Source organism: Euprymna scolopes, chromosome 24 (genome assembly GCF_053919585.1).
Source record: "Euprymna scolopes isolate OS-2025 chromosome 24, ASM5391958v1, whole genome shotgun sequence".
Lineage (NCBI taxonomy): Eukaryota > Metazoa > Mollusca > Cephalopoda > Sepiida > Sepiolidae > Euprymna > Euprymna scolopes.
In genome coordinates this window covers 91,007,289-91,021,249 of record NC_136505.1, presented here as the reverse complement: position 1 = coordinate 91,021,249, position 13,961 = coordinate 91,007,289, and the positions used below count along the sequence as shown (strand labels likewise).

Genomic DNA, 13,961 nt, shown 5'->3' with positions numbered 1-13,961 from the left:
GTAAAGTTAACTAATTTGCAAATTTCTTCAATCAGTTAACAGCCACAGAAACCCAAAACCAAAGATGTGGTGCAGACTGCAGCACAGAGACCATAAAATGTTTTAAATTCAGTAATTCATTCAAACGTAATTCACCCAAGCTTTTGAAAATGTTCTAAGTTTTTTTTTTTTTTTTTTTTTTTTTTTTTTCACACCTTCTGGTTCCCTCTTGTCACATTTGCCAATACTGATGGACTGGACTAAACAAAAACCAACTTTTTTTTTTACACAAATAAAATGAATTTAAATTATATTTTTCTTATAACTACGATGTGTGAATTTTATTGGTAAAAATTAAAAGAAGAAAATTCCTTATTTGCACCAGCAATTGAAAATGAAGTTTAAAATTTTTATTTTAAGAGAATCGTTTGGAGAATCTGTAATTTTTTTTTTTTTTTTTCCAAAGGAGTTATCACTTATCAAGGCCTGGTGGCTACTCGAGAATAAGGGTTAGTGAGTGTACAGTATTTGAACAATATCGTAGTAATCATTAGTAGTGGAAATTTTGGTAAATTGGATTACTTAAGGAGACAGCTCATCAAGAACTTGTTTACATTGGACTTGAAGATGACCAAATTGTAATCAGCTTGAAAGCAGGGAAACAGAAGACAGTTTCACAGGTGTTCAGTTATATGAAAAGCTTATATATTGTACATGATCACCCATGCTTTTATTTTAAAAAGTTATACAGCAGATATGGACTCAAAAGACTAATTTCCTGTTTAAAAGACAATTGATTGAATCAAAAGTAATTGCAAAGAATGAAACGTAAAACTTACATAAAATACTTGAAGTAACATCAAAAAAATAAAAAATAAAAAAGGGGGATAAAGCAGAAACATTAATTATTGTTCAGTAACATTAAAAAAATATATATATGCTAAGTACAGTGTGTATATAGATATTTGGATATTTTGGCAGCAAGTCATTTTTCAAGCACGTCTGATTGAACACGACACAGATAATCTTTTTTCTGATTTTTCTGGATATCTTTTCAATTCGTCGAGCGGTCTTTTTTTATTTCAGTCGGCATGTTGTATAAAATGCTTGTTGTTGTCGTTTTAATAACAAGAAACTAAATAAACTATAAAATAAGAAAATCGAAATTCAAAATAAAAATAATTAGCATCTAACCTTCCTGCACCCACCTTTTTATAACCAAAGAAAACGATAACAACAATGATGACTCCTGATGATAATCGAATGCACTTGAGAAGAACATGACTGAACGACAACTTTTAGGCGCCATTTTATACAACATACCAGCTGAAATAAAAAAGACCGTTCAACGAATGGAAAAGATATCCAGAAAAATTGGAAAAAATAACTTTGTCGTGTTTAATCAAATGTGCTTGTATATGTGTGTGTGTTTCTCTATCCCCCTCTCTTTCATACACATACTCTCTCTCTCTCTCTCTCTCTCTCTCTCTCTCTCTCTCTATGTGTATATATATATATATATATATATATATCCACCGATATAAAATGCTCATTTTCTCAAATCAACACGCGTGAATTAATCTTTCATCCCTTCTTTTCCTCCTTGGTAACCCGATCTCATTTAACACTGGGACAAAATACTAACCGTATTTACTAACTAACAAGAAACTAAATAAATAAACTATAAAATAGGGAAATCGAAATTAAAAATAACAAGGCCGATAGCCATTAGTCGCGTGCTCTCGTGTAATGAATGAATGCGTGAATGTAGGATTGACATGAAATTCTTAAAGATAAACTAAAATGACCGAAAAATGGGCTGAAATGACTTAAATAAAAAGTAAATGACTTAGAATGACATTAATGAACTTAAGGATGAATTGAATGACCTTAAGAATAACTTAAATGCTTAAAACAATAACTGGAATCCTTCAAAAACAACTTGAATGATCTGGAAAATGACTTGAATGGCTTTGAGACTGACTGGTTGTAAAGTGGGTGATCATTTTACATTAAATTAATACAGAAAAGTGATCCCCCACTTTATATCACAATAAGTACAGCATGTACTAAGAGCAGATACTACACGTTGATCTTGGCCAAAAGGCCAAGAAAAGCGGTATTTATTTGCTCCCCCACCAAGCAAATTAGGAACAAGGCCGATTTTTAAAGTGAGTAGTGAAGGGGGGAATGGGGACCAACTCCCCGGGGAGCTAAATAGTGACAATTGGTATGAAGGGTTGCCCCTACATTGACCAAGATCTTATATGTTAGGTTTCCCCCACATATGGTCTTTGCTTGCAGTATCTGCCGGAACAGATACTACACTTTGATCTTTATATTTAATTTATTTCGTTTAAAGAAAAAATTACAATTAAAAAAAATTCCAATCTTCGCCAAAAGGCCAAGAAAACCTTAAAAAGCTAAGAACAGCATCTATTAATAACAGACCTTTGATCTTAACCAAAAAGGCCAAGCACAAAAGTGTTACGGACAGACCGACCGACGGAGTGACTTATAGAGTCGCTTGCACGCGACTAAAAATAATTCATATCTAACCTTTCTGCACCAACCTTTAACCCATAAAAAATAAAAGTAAAAGAACTAAAAAAAAAAAAAACTATAAATACACTAAGGAAAAGAAAACGACAACAACAATCACTGCTGATGATAATCTGATGAACCGATAGAAAGCGCTCGAGTAGAATATGGCTGAACAATAATTTTTTGGCGCCATTTCATGCAACATGCCGATTGAAATAAAAAAGACAGTTCGACAAATCAAAAAGATATTAAAAAAAAAAATCGGAAAAAAGAATAACTCTGTCATGTTCAATCAGGCGTGCATGAAATTTTAAGGATGTTATTGTTCAGGGGTAAGGTAACCAGTGAAGTATGACGATGTTAATACAAGAGTGCTCAGTACCGAAGTCGAGCAAGGTATATATTTTTTTTTTATTTGTTTTGACATGAGCAGTAATGTGTTACTACACATTCACGAGCATGTTTCGGTCAGCTAGTTTACAGTAACTAGAGACTTCATCAGGCAGTCTAGCTTATATGAAAGCAAAGTTTGAAAACTTTTTGGATTGCAAAGTTTGTTTCATATAAGCTAGACCATCTGATGATGAGGTCTCTAGTTACTGTAAATTAGCTGACCGAAATATGCTCATGACTGTGTAGCAACACATTACTGCTTATGTAAAAACAAATAATATATATAATACATATGCACACACACACAACCACAGAGTTCTTGGTTAAAGGTATCCAAGAGTTAAAAATAGGGATGGTACAATTCCAATATTTTTCCTGATTCTGATACAATTACCAATTTCATATTAAATTCCCAATTCCGATTCTTTATAAATCTCTAAATATTTAAGTATTGAGCTGGGTTTTTTTTCCTGCTTACTGTAAAAACACATGTTAAATGTGCAGCTATTTTCTCAGACGTGAAAATGCACTTATGGTGTGGCAGATGATGTACAGATTTTAGTTTTACTCGTAGTTTAAAATCAGTAAATATTTATTTTATCATTAGTACCAACAGTGGAAGTTTTGGTTTCAAACAAAATCAAATAAAAACGACAAAAATGGTGGGATCTTTCTACCACTCCAGTAGATATCTTACTGCTGATGCAATTCTCTATCTATATAAAAGCCAAGTATGTTCAAGGATGGAGTACTGCTGTCACATCTGGGCAGGAGCTGCTAGAAGCAGCTTATCTTACCTTGACAGAATTCAAAATAGACTTCATAGCTTAGTAGGGGATGCCCTTTTCCCTTCCCTGCAACCTTTTTCCCACAGAAGAGACGTTGCGACCCTGTCTTTGTTTTATCATTATTTCCATAGCAAGTCCTTGTCTGAGCTCCAATCTCTGCCCCTCCCCCTGACCAATCTTTCACGAAAAACACCCGTTTAGCTGAAACCACTGTCAATAATTTTCCCTATTCTTAATCTGTGTCTAAATCAAAACGTAGATTCTATGAACAAAGCTTCCTTCTTAGAACTGCACGCATGTGGAACTCTCTTCCATTTGCTTGCTTCCCAGCTGACTACAACTTGATTGTCTTCAAGTCCAACATAAACAAATTCTTGATGAACCGCACCCTTTAAGTAATCCAATTCACCAAATTTCGATTACTAACAATTACTACAATATTATCCCATTGACTGCTGTACACTCTATAACCCTTATCCTCGAATGGCCTCTGGGCCTTTATAAGTGGGGACTCCTATGTTAAAAAAAAAAAAAAAAAGAATCGTTTTTGGTATCGGAAATAGGCACAAATTTTTCTGATACACCAAAAAGTTCTGATTTTTCCGACGTCAATTAATCATATGAACACTAGTACAAACGAGGTTATTGATAGTGCTCAATAGGAAGAGCAAGATGTTTATTTTTATTTGCTTTACTGTAAACATTATGCTATGACAATAACAAAGCTATTGTTTTGGTCAAAAATGTGACCCCATCGGGTGACCTAGACTTCTGGATACATTGAAAGCTAGTCCTTAAAATCTCATATTTTAAGTATTGGGTTCTAGTGTAACCGGAAGTATAGCTCACCTGATGAGATCACAATTTTGACCGAAACAATGGCTTTGTTCTTGTTGTTGTGACATAATGTAACTTGTTTACATAAAAGTGAATATAGTATATATATATATATATATATATATATATATATATTATATATACATACACACACATACACACACACACCAGTTGTATCGATTGGTTTCCTAGATGTAAATCCGTGTGATTATTTAAAAGTGATCAATGCAGGACAGAGCTGGTGTATAGTCTTAGAATTGCACGCCTGTGGAACTCTCTTCCGTTTGCCTGCTTTCCAACTGACTACAATCTGATTGTCTTCAAGTCCAACGTAAACAAGTTCTTGATGAACCGTCCCCCTAAGTAATCCAATTTACAAAATTCCCACTACTTATGTTTACGCTATAATCACAGTGACTAATATATATCCATTAACCCTTATCCTCGAGTGGCCTCTGGACCTTGATAAGTGATGATTTCTGTGAGAAAAACACACACACACATTATTGGTTACATATGTGCATACATGCTTCAGTGGTATCTCAATTCAGGGACAAGACTTTATCAGACCAAAAAGGAATTGATATTCTTTGTTTATATGTACAATAAACAGACATATATATAAATAAATTTTATGTAACTATTTTCAGTATTTACTTCAACAATGCTCAATGCAAATATAGATAAAAACTGACTTAATAATATTTGCATTTGGTATAATTCTAGCTCTTCTCTTCTGATGAGAAGCATTTAGCTTCAAAATGCCATGGTCTAAAGAAGTTTCTTTTTTCTTAATTTTCCCCTTTTACTTTTCCTTATTGTTCTGCTGATATAATAAAGTCGTATACATAGTGTATTCCTCATTTTTCATTTAATATTATTGTTTGAATAAAAAGGTGAATCTACATAGCTTATTTCTCAGTTATATTTCACTTTGTTTCAGTTTTTGTCTATCCGTTATCCTTCTGCATTGAATTGCCTTCGATATTGTATAAACTCAAGAATATTAGTCAAGAGTTACTGTAACATGCGCGTTACGTTCGAACCGCGTTCGTTACAGTTCAAACTTCTCCCACACCGTCCGACACCGTTGAAAAGGAACAAATAAACAAATCCTGGTTGATATCTTTCCCTTTTTTTATTTTTTTATTTTACATAGGAATCACCACTTATCAAGGCCCGGAGGCCACTCGAGGATAAGCATTATAGAGTGTACAGTAGTCAATGAAATAATATTAATAATTATTATATTTTATTACCGTTACTCTCCCATCTCGACATCACTTAAGTCTTTCGCTATAGTCTATCTCACCCGGTATACACTTTTCTTCTCCGATCTCACGCCGGCCATAGCCAGGCATTTCTCACCTTCGACTTTTCATATCCATTTTCTCTGACGTCGACATTGTTTCTCCCCTGATCACGTGGTGCATATCCCCCCCCCCTTTTTTGTTGCTTTTTTTTTCTTCTCGGGCATATTTCCTCATCTCATGCGCGTTTTTCAACTGCTGTTGCTAATCACTTCACAAGCCAGCTATCCTTTGCTGCTGCTGCTATTTTCCCATGCGCTCATATTCACTACGTTGCATTACTTTAACAAAATGCGGTTAGAATAATGAACCGCCATATTTTTGCAGCATTTGTTCGCGTTTTGCATTCAAACCCTTCATACAACTGTCAGCATAAGATCGAATTTCCGTGACTTCTAGCTGAGAAGCAATCCCAGAACAATGTCAGCGCCATTACAGGCTTTGATGATCGTTTTTGGCTACAAAGGCACCGAAAGAAATCTAATACCACCTTCCAACCTCTTCACACACCTCGAATAAAAGCTGCTTTAGTTTTTGATGACGATGAACACCTGCTGGTATGAGTAAAGTAAACGCTGTGAACACTTGCCAATATTATTGGGAAAAACATATGAAAACCATCTGTCCAAATTCAACTTTGGGTTAAATAAGGTATACCAAACCATCTGGCCCTGTTTGTCAAAGGTTCTGGGAGAAGGAGAACATGTATAATATTTTAGTTGGTGTTTATTTCGAATTTTAATGTAATTTTTATTTTTTTGTTATTTTTAATTTGCATTTCTGTATTTACAAAATCATTATCTGTTAATTTTCAAACTGATATATTCCTTCCTAAGGGCTTAGATTATGAAGGTAACGTGTGTATGTGTATATATATATATATGTGTGTGTGTTTATCGGGAAAAATATGCTTATTCAATTCCATTTCATTCTTTATTTATACCAATCCTTTAATTTATTAAGCTCGATGCAACTACAGAGCATATACAAATAAATGGCAAAAGTCTATGTTCCCAATTCCAAGATGTTGTCCATCATAACGTCAAGAATTGATCATTTTAATATGCTGAAAGAAATAAACAGTAAGGTGAACAGTGTCTTGGAATTTGGAAAATACAATTTTTTCATTGGTGTATATATATATATATATATATATATATATATATATATATACTAGCAGGGGTGCCCGGCGTTGCTCGGGTGTTTGGAGGTGTATGCTGTGCAAATAAAGCAAAAAAACAAAAAAAATGGTTAATTTTTTTTAACTTTGACCCCTATTATGACCCCTTAAAATTTATTGTTTCGGGCTCAAATCACTTTATTAAGTTAGATCCAGGTTCAAGGAACCTATATCTAAAATTTCAAGTGTCTAGACCCAAAATTGTCGGAGGTGTTTGGTAGAGTTCTTAAAGGTCAAATCGTTGAAATTTGACCCCTTAACAGCCAAATTTCTGGCTGACACCCGTCACATCGATTTTCCCAAATCTCAGTACCCGGTATTTCAAATTTCGAGTCTATAGACTAAAAATTGACAGAGTTATTGCGTAGGGAAATGTACACAGACAGACAGACAGACACGTTCACTTTTATAGATATATAGATACATGCATATGGCTTCAAACAAGATATCTAGAGCCATGCCGAGTTGGGAAACAATTGAAAATAATTATTTAGGGGGAAGAGAAAAATCCGCTAATAAAAACGATTTAGGAGTGAAAAGTATTAGTATAAAAAAAAAACTATTAAAATAAACCTGAAGGCGTCTTTCAGCCAATACATTATCAAGAGAAAACATTGGCGAATACAATTAAAAACAGGGGGGGGGGGAAGTTTAGTAATTATCGTTTAAAACAATATAATTTTTTTTATAAAATGTGGTGTGGGGAAATGGAAGAATGGACAAAAAAAAAATGTTACCTATATTAGGGTATTGAAAGAAAAAAAAAACAAACAAAAAACACCCAAAACCCAGGCAAATATCAACAGAATGTAGGCAGATAATTCATATATATATATGAAGAGCTCTTTCTGCCTGCAGAGCAAGGGCTTACGCATCGTAATACTATGCCTTCAAAATATTCAGTGAGTGTTTAGAGCGAGCTCTGTACACGATTAGGTGTGTCAGAAACTTTGAAAAATATTGAATAATTCAACCCCCTGTGTTTCCAAGCTTATAACTGCTCGAAAAATGTAATTCAAACCCTAATTTTTTTTTTTTTTTTCAATTAAAGGAGTAAGGGCCAAGGTTTCATTTAAAAAAACAAAACAAAAAAAACAAACAAAAAAAACAAACAACGTGGTTTGAAAAAAAAAAAGGTTTTAAACTTCGGACTTTACAGGTAAATTTAAAAAAAAACACTACTTTTTTTGTTTTAAATTTGAATATATTATTTATTGATCTTTTATCTTCAATTTGTGATATATAAAACTTTGGTGAGTAAATTATTTACTTTTTAATAGACATTTCAAAATGGGGGGGGGGCGTGAATTAAAAAAAAAAACAGTTGTCTAGAATATTATATTCGGTGTATTGGAAAGAGCATAAAATTTCACATTGACCCTGAAAATATCGTAAAAATAGAATCAATAGAAAAATTTTGATAGATTTTTAAAGTTTAAAAATTGAAAAAATTTCATTACTGTTTTTAAGAAAATATTTCTATTACTTTTTATACAACTTTAATAGTTTATTTTGGAAGTATAATCCATAAAGAAAATAAACAACCCATTTTTAAAAGAGAAATTACAAGTTTTTTTTATATTTTATTCGCAGTTTCGTGTTAGGGGTGTCAAAAATTCCTACAAAAATTCTAATACACCTAGTTCACGATATGAAAGCGACCATCTCCACGCAATTTATCTGCTCGACAGTAAATTGTGTGGAGATGCCTATTCAGACAGCTTGTTTGTATACTGCATTTGTTTAACCTTGTTTGTAAATGAAAGGATGGAGACGATATGAAAAGAAAGTGAGAGTCAAGAAAAAGATGGAATGATTGAAAATAAGCATCGATTAATTGAATATTTACAAATAGGATGACCGGTTCAGATTAACCAGGGGGATATTATATATTAGTGATGGGACGATACCAGTATTTTTCCCCGATTCCGATTCTTTATAAATCTCTAAATATTTAACTGTACGGGTGTAACTTTTTTCTGATTAACTTAAAAACACACGTTATATGTGCATATATTTTCTCAAATGTAAAAATACTTGTGGGAGGGATTGATTTTAGTTTCACTGGTAGTTTAACATTAATACTTATTATTTTAGTATTACTACCAGCAGTAGAAGATTTTGTTTTTAAACAAAATCAAATTAAAGATAAGGAATCATTTTTGGTATTGGAAAATAGGCACAATTTTTTTTTTTTTTTTTTTCAGATACCCCCCCCCTAAAAGTTCTGATTTTTCCAATTGATTAATCGTCTCAACACTGTGTGTGTGTATATATATACACCAAAGGGCAAATGAACTCTTTTTCTGGGTCAACGGCCAACCAGCACCGTGTATATTTGTGCGTATATGTGTATTGGGGTGGAGAGGGCTCCCGTAAGCCGTGGTGAAGGCAACCTTTCTAGGAGAAGCAAATCTCTGATTTAAAAAACCATAAAGCGGAAGACCATTACCCGCATTAAGCTGGTCTGCAGTTTAATTTGCTCTTGCTTGTTGCTGGATCTCAACATTTTGAACCGAGAGAGAGACTTAGCTGTCGTACAAAGCTAAGACTCTGTAACATCATATTTGTATAGATACTCCCTCGGGCATTTGGGCTCATGGATTTTAAATGTCTGAGGGAGTGGCACTCGTCTGACAAGACGTTGCAATCATCATCATCATATATATATATATATATATAAATATATAGTAAGTATATTTACTATCTGGCTCTATCTATATATTCAGCACTGTTGAAGTAAATACTAAATATTTTTGCACAAAGAAGTCATATATATATATATATATATATAGAGAGAGAGAGAGAGAGAGGGGGGGTGAATATGTATACATGTGTGTGTGTGTATATAATAAAAAGTGTATATAGGTATATAAATGTGTGTGTGTGGATTCGTAAGTAGGTGTGAATTATTCTTTAACAGCTGAAGTGAAGTACTAAATTTCATCTCTCATGAGTAAGTTGACCTAAAGCCACACTTTAGAAAATTCATAACCTGGTCATACAAATGAATTGAATATAAGATACCCTCACCTCCTCTTTTTACTCCTCATACTTGTCCTCTTCAAAAACAGAAATTTTTAAAACAGAAAGACATATTTGAAAACCTGATGCTGGATTTCAATAAAAATCACAGCTGAAACATGCATGCACATGTGTTGCTAATAATGTTAGTATCGATAAACAAAATTATACAATAATACAGTTCTACTTTTGAGGACTATTTTATAAACACCAGAGTTTCATTGTATTAACAATTAGGTAACCACAGCAATACATTCAAGTAAAAATAAGTTATTCAAAAATAATGTCAAAACTTATTTCACTCTGAATAATTTACATTACTCAAATAGAACCCTAATACCTCACCTCATAAAAATTAAAGTAAATGAACATGTTTTAATGCTTTTGTTTTAAACGTTTATTTTTGGCAAGTATTTCAATTTAAAATTATATTTTAACGAATCAAATCTGCTATTTCAAACTAAACCATAACAGACCAAATAAAGTACTATTTCAAACAGAACGATAATAGACCAAATAAAATGCTATTTCAAAGGAGCTTAACAAACCTAATGTACTATTTCAAATTATTTTAATTGATTGCTGCATCCAACAATTTTTATCTAAATATCCAAACGATTTTATCGAACATTACAGGACATCAAATCATGCAATCCTTTAAAATATTTTTGGTTGAACATAAAATGCTTTCATTTTTTATTTCAATGGTAGTTAATATTTGCCTAAAGTTGAGAAGCCACGTTTTTGGTGCCATAACCATCTCACCCCCCCCCTCCCCATCTCGCTTTCTCTTTGTCTCCTGACAAATGACGGAACTTCATAATTGTCTTGAAGTGTTTTCAACAAACAGCGTTTTGGTTCCTGAAAAACTTTTATCGCCAACAAGAGTTCCACTTTTGTACTAATTAGTTAGAAAATGTCTGCCCTGAATTCCGTAAGCATTTTCACAATCGGAAAAGTGTTTTTCTTCAAGGGAGTCACCACTTATCAAGGACCGAAGACCACTTGAGGATAAGAGTTAATGAATGTAAGGTGGTAGTGGAGTAATCATTAATGGTGTAAGTTGGGTACAATTTGTTTATTTAAGAGGACGATTCAACAAGAACTTGTTTACATTAGACTTGCAGGCTACCATACTGTAGGCGACCAGAAAGCAGACCAGTGGAACTGTGTTCCACAGGTGGATGGTTTTAGGAAAGAAGCTGTGTTCATGGAATCTACATTTAGATTTGAGAACAGATAGAGAATGGGGGAACCTGTGGATAGTCGTCAAGTGTTTTGTTTTTTTTTTTTTTTTTTGTGAAGGTTTGGCAAAGGGAGGGACCATAGATTGGAGTTCAGATGAGCACTTGCCATGAAAATAATGATAGGGCAGAGGCAGGTTTGCAACATCTCTTCTGTGGGGAAAAAAAAAGGGAAGAAAAAAGTGCATCACCTACTAGGTTTCGAAACCGATTTTGAACATTATCGAGGCAGGATAGGCGCACCAAGCAGCCCCTGCTCAGTTGTGGCAATAGTACTCCATTTTAGGACATAGTTCATTCTTAAAAATTGAATTTCATCAGTTTTAACAGTATTTATGTTCCACTAATAGAAGTTCTCATCATGGTCAGGGCATTTGCAACAAATTCAAACTTTTTTTTGTTTTAGTCTTTGATTTTTTTTTTGTTTTAGTCACTTGAAATTTTAGATAAAGGTTCCTTGGACATGGATCTAACTTAATAACTTGATTTGAGCCCAAAACAATAAATGTTAAGTGGTCATAATAGGGGTCAAAGCTAAAAATATTGACCGTTTCTTTTTTTTTTTTTTGCTCTACATACACTTCCAAACACCCAGGCAACGCCGGGCGCCCATGCTAGTATATGTATATATATATATATATTTCATGATTCTTTGAGGAGTATAAAATGTAACTATCGCAATCATGAAGTGGAGACTTAAATTCATGATTAAAAACGTTTAACATAAAGTCAACAGCGTGAAGAGAAAAAAAAAGGGGGGAAGTCAGCTGACCGGTTTTGCTCTCGATTTCTCAAAGTTGTATCGAAAATGTAAGATCAATTTGATTTGGACCCTAACACATGGTGTCCTTATGATCTGCTCAAAATCAAAATTGGATGAGGAATTTAAAATAATTACTGATACCCTATCCAAAAATGGGTACCCTCTGGATATGATTAGGTCAGTTATGCAAAGGAAAATCTCTGAGTCCTCTGTAACTAAAATTCAAACGGTTAATAAATGTCCAGTATATCTGCGTTTACCGTGGTTGGGGACAGTAAGTGTGAAATTCACGAAGCAAATCAGCTCAGCAGTGCAAAATTGTTATTCTGCTTCAAATGTGCATGTCGTGTTCTCTACGAGAATGTTAATGCCATCCTCTCGAAAAGATATTCTACCTCCCTCCCGTCATAATAATAATGTAATTTACAATTTTGAATGTAGTTGCAGTGCCAGCTATATAGGTCGAACAACATTAAGATTGGATGGAAAAGTCCGACAACACATACCTTTCAAAATCAGAAATAGGACATACCAAACATAGACGTACTTGCTAACACATACAGGTCTACAATTACTGACCATCTTATAAAAATAACCCATCATGTACAGCAACTTTAGCGTGAACTCATTTTCAATCCTGAGTTGTGCTCACTCATTATTCCATTTAAAGATCTTGGGGACTTCACGTTCGGTTGAGAAGGCCTCCTCTGTAAACAGAACAAATGCCTCTTCGGTTTGAGCGTGATTAGTCTCTACGGTCTTCGAGTAATATAATGTTGCTTTATTTTTATCGCTTTCCCCAAATTTTTTAATTTTTCCATACATAACGCAACGTGATTTTATTTGTACATATTTTCGATTCTCACTTGTTTTTTTTTTTTTTTTTTTTTTTTTTTTGTTTTGTTTTTTTTCCAAAACAAATCCCTCTATACAGCTTTGAGAAAGGCCAAAACTGGTCAGCTGACTTCCCCATTTTTTTTTTTCTTCGCTTCTCTTCACCCTGTTGACTTTATTTGAAACGTTTTCATTCTTAAAAATTGAATTTCATCAGTTTTGACGGTTTTTATGTTCCACTAATAGAAGTTCTCATCAAGGTCAGGGCATTTGCAACAAATTCAAACTGTTTTGTTTTAGTCTTTGATTTTTGTTTTTTTGTTTTAGCCACTTGAAATTTTAGATAAAGGTTCCTTGGACATGAATCTAACTTAATAACTTGATTTGAGCCCAAAACAATAAATGTTAAGTGGTCATAATAGGGGTCAAAGCTAAAAATATTGACCGTTTCTTTTTTTTTTTTTTTCTTTTGCTCTGCATACACTTCCAAACACCCGGGGCAACGCCAGGCACCCATGCTAGTATATATATATATATATACATACATATTTCATGATTGCGAGATTTATATATATATATATATATATATATATATATATTTCATGATTGCGAGATTTATATATATATATATATATATATATATATATATAAGAATAATAGTATATTTACATTCCAAGATTCAAATATTTACTTTTCATGCAAAAACAGTTCCTCCAGCATGTTAAAATTTCAGTACATTTTTTACAGACGTACTTCATTCTGCAGAAACAAACGGTTATTATATCATGTCATTACTGTTTCTTTTCGTGCATATACTCTTCATAAAAATTTTAAATTCTTTGCTTAGATAGGAAAAAGATGCATGACAATATAATGCGGCAAGAGGAAAAAAAGTTCATTATAGATGTTAAGTGTTGAGACATTATGTTGAACAAAGATGGCGGCAGTAAATCAAATCGGCAAAGGATCAAATGCAATTTCGATCTTGAGTGTTAAATAATTCCTTGTAACAAAGATGGCGGTGAAGAATCAAATGCAGGTTCGTAACAGACGACAACGAACTGA

At 33.3% G+C, this 13,961-nt stretch overlaps 2 protein-coding genes and 1 pseudogene across 28 annotated transcripts in view; 1 reads left to right on the top strand and 2 right to left on the bottom strand.

Moving 5' to 3' along the window:
- The window catches only part of LOC145246840 (adenosylhomocysteinase-like 1), a 736,073-nt gene that overhangs the window by 325,140 nt on the left and 396,972 nt on the right, over positions 1–13,961 (top strand). The gene's annotated exons all lie outside the window — the stretch shown is intronic.
- The window catches only part of LOC145246842 (uncharacterized), a 323,121-nt gene that overhangs the window by 230,167 nt on the left and 78,993 nt on the right, over positions 1–13,961 (bottom strand). Inside the window, exon 1 of one of the 21 annotated variants that reach the window (XM_080108687.1) lies at positions 1–1,424. This exon is cut by the window's left edge and continues 302 nt beyond it. The exons of the other annotated variants lie outside the window; for them this stretch is intronic. The gene's annotated coding sequence lies outside the window, so the exon portion shown is untranslated. Of the gene's footprint in view, positions 1,425–13,961 lie in introns of those variants that run through there. 21 annotated transcript variants of the gene reach the window in all.
- LOC145246980 (U2 spliceosomal RNA) lies at positions 1,973–2,100 on the bottom strand (annotated as a pseudogene).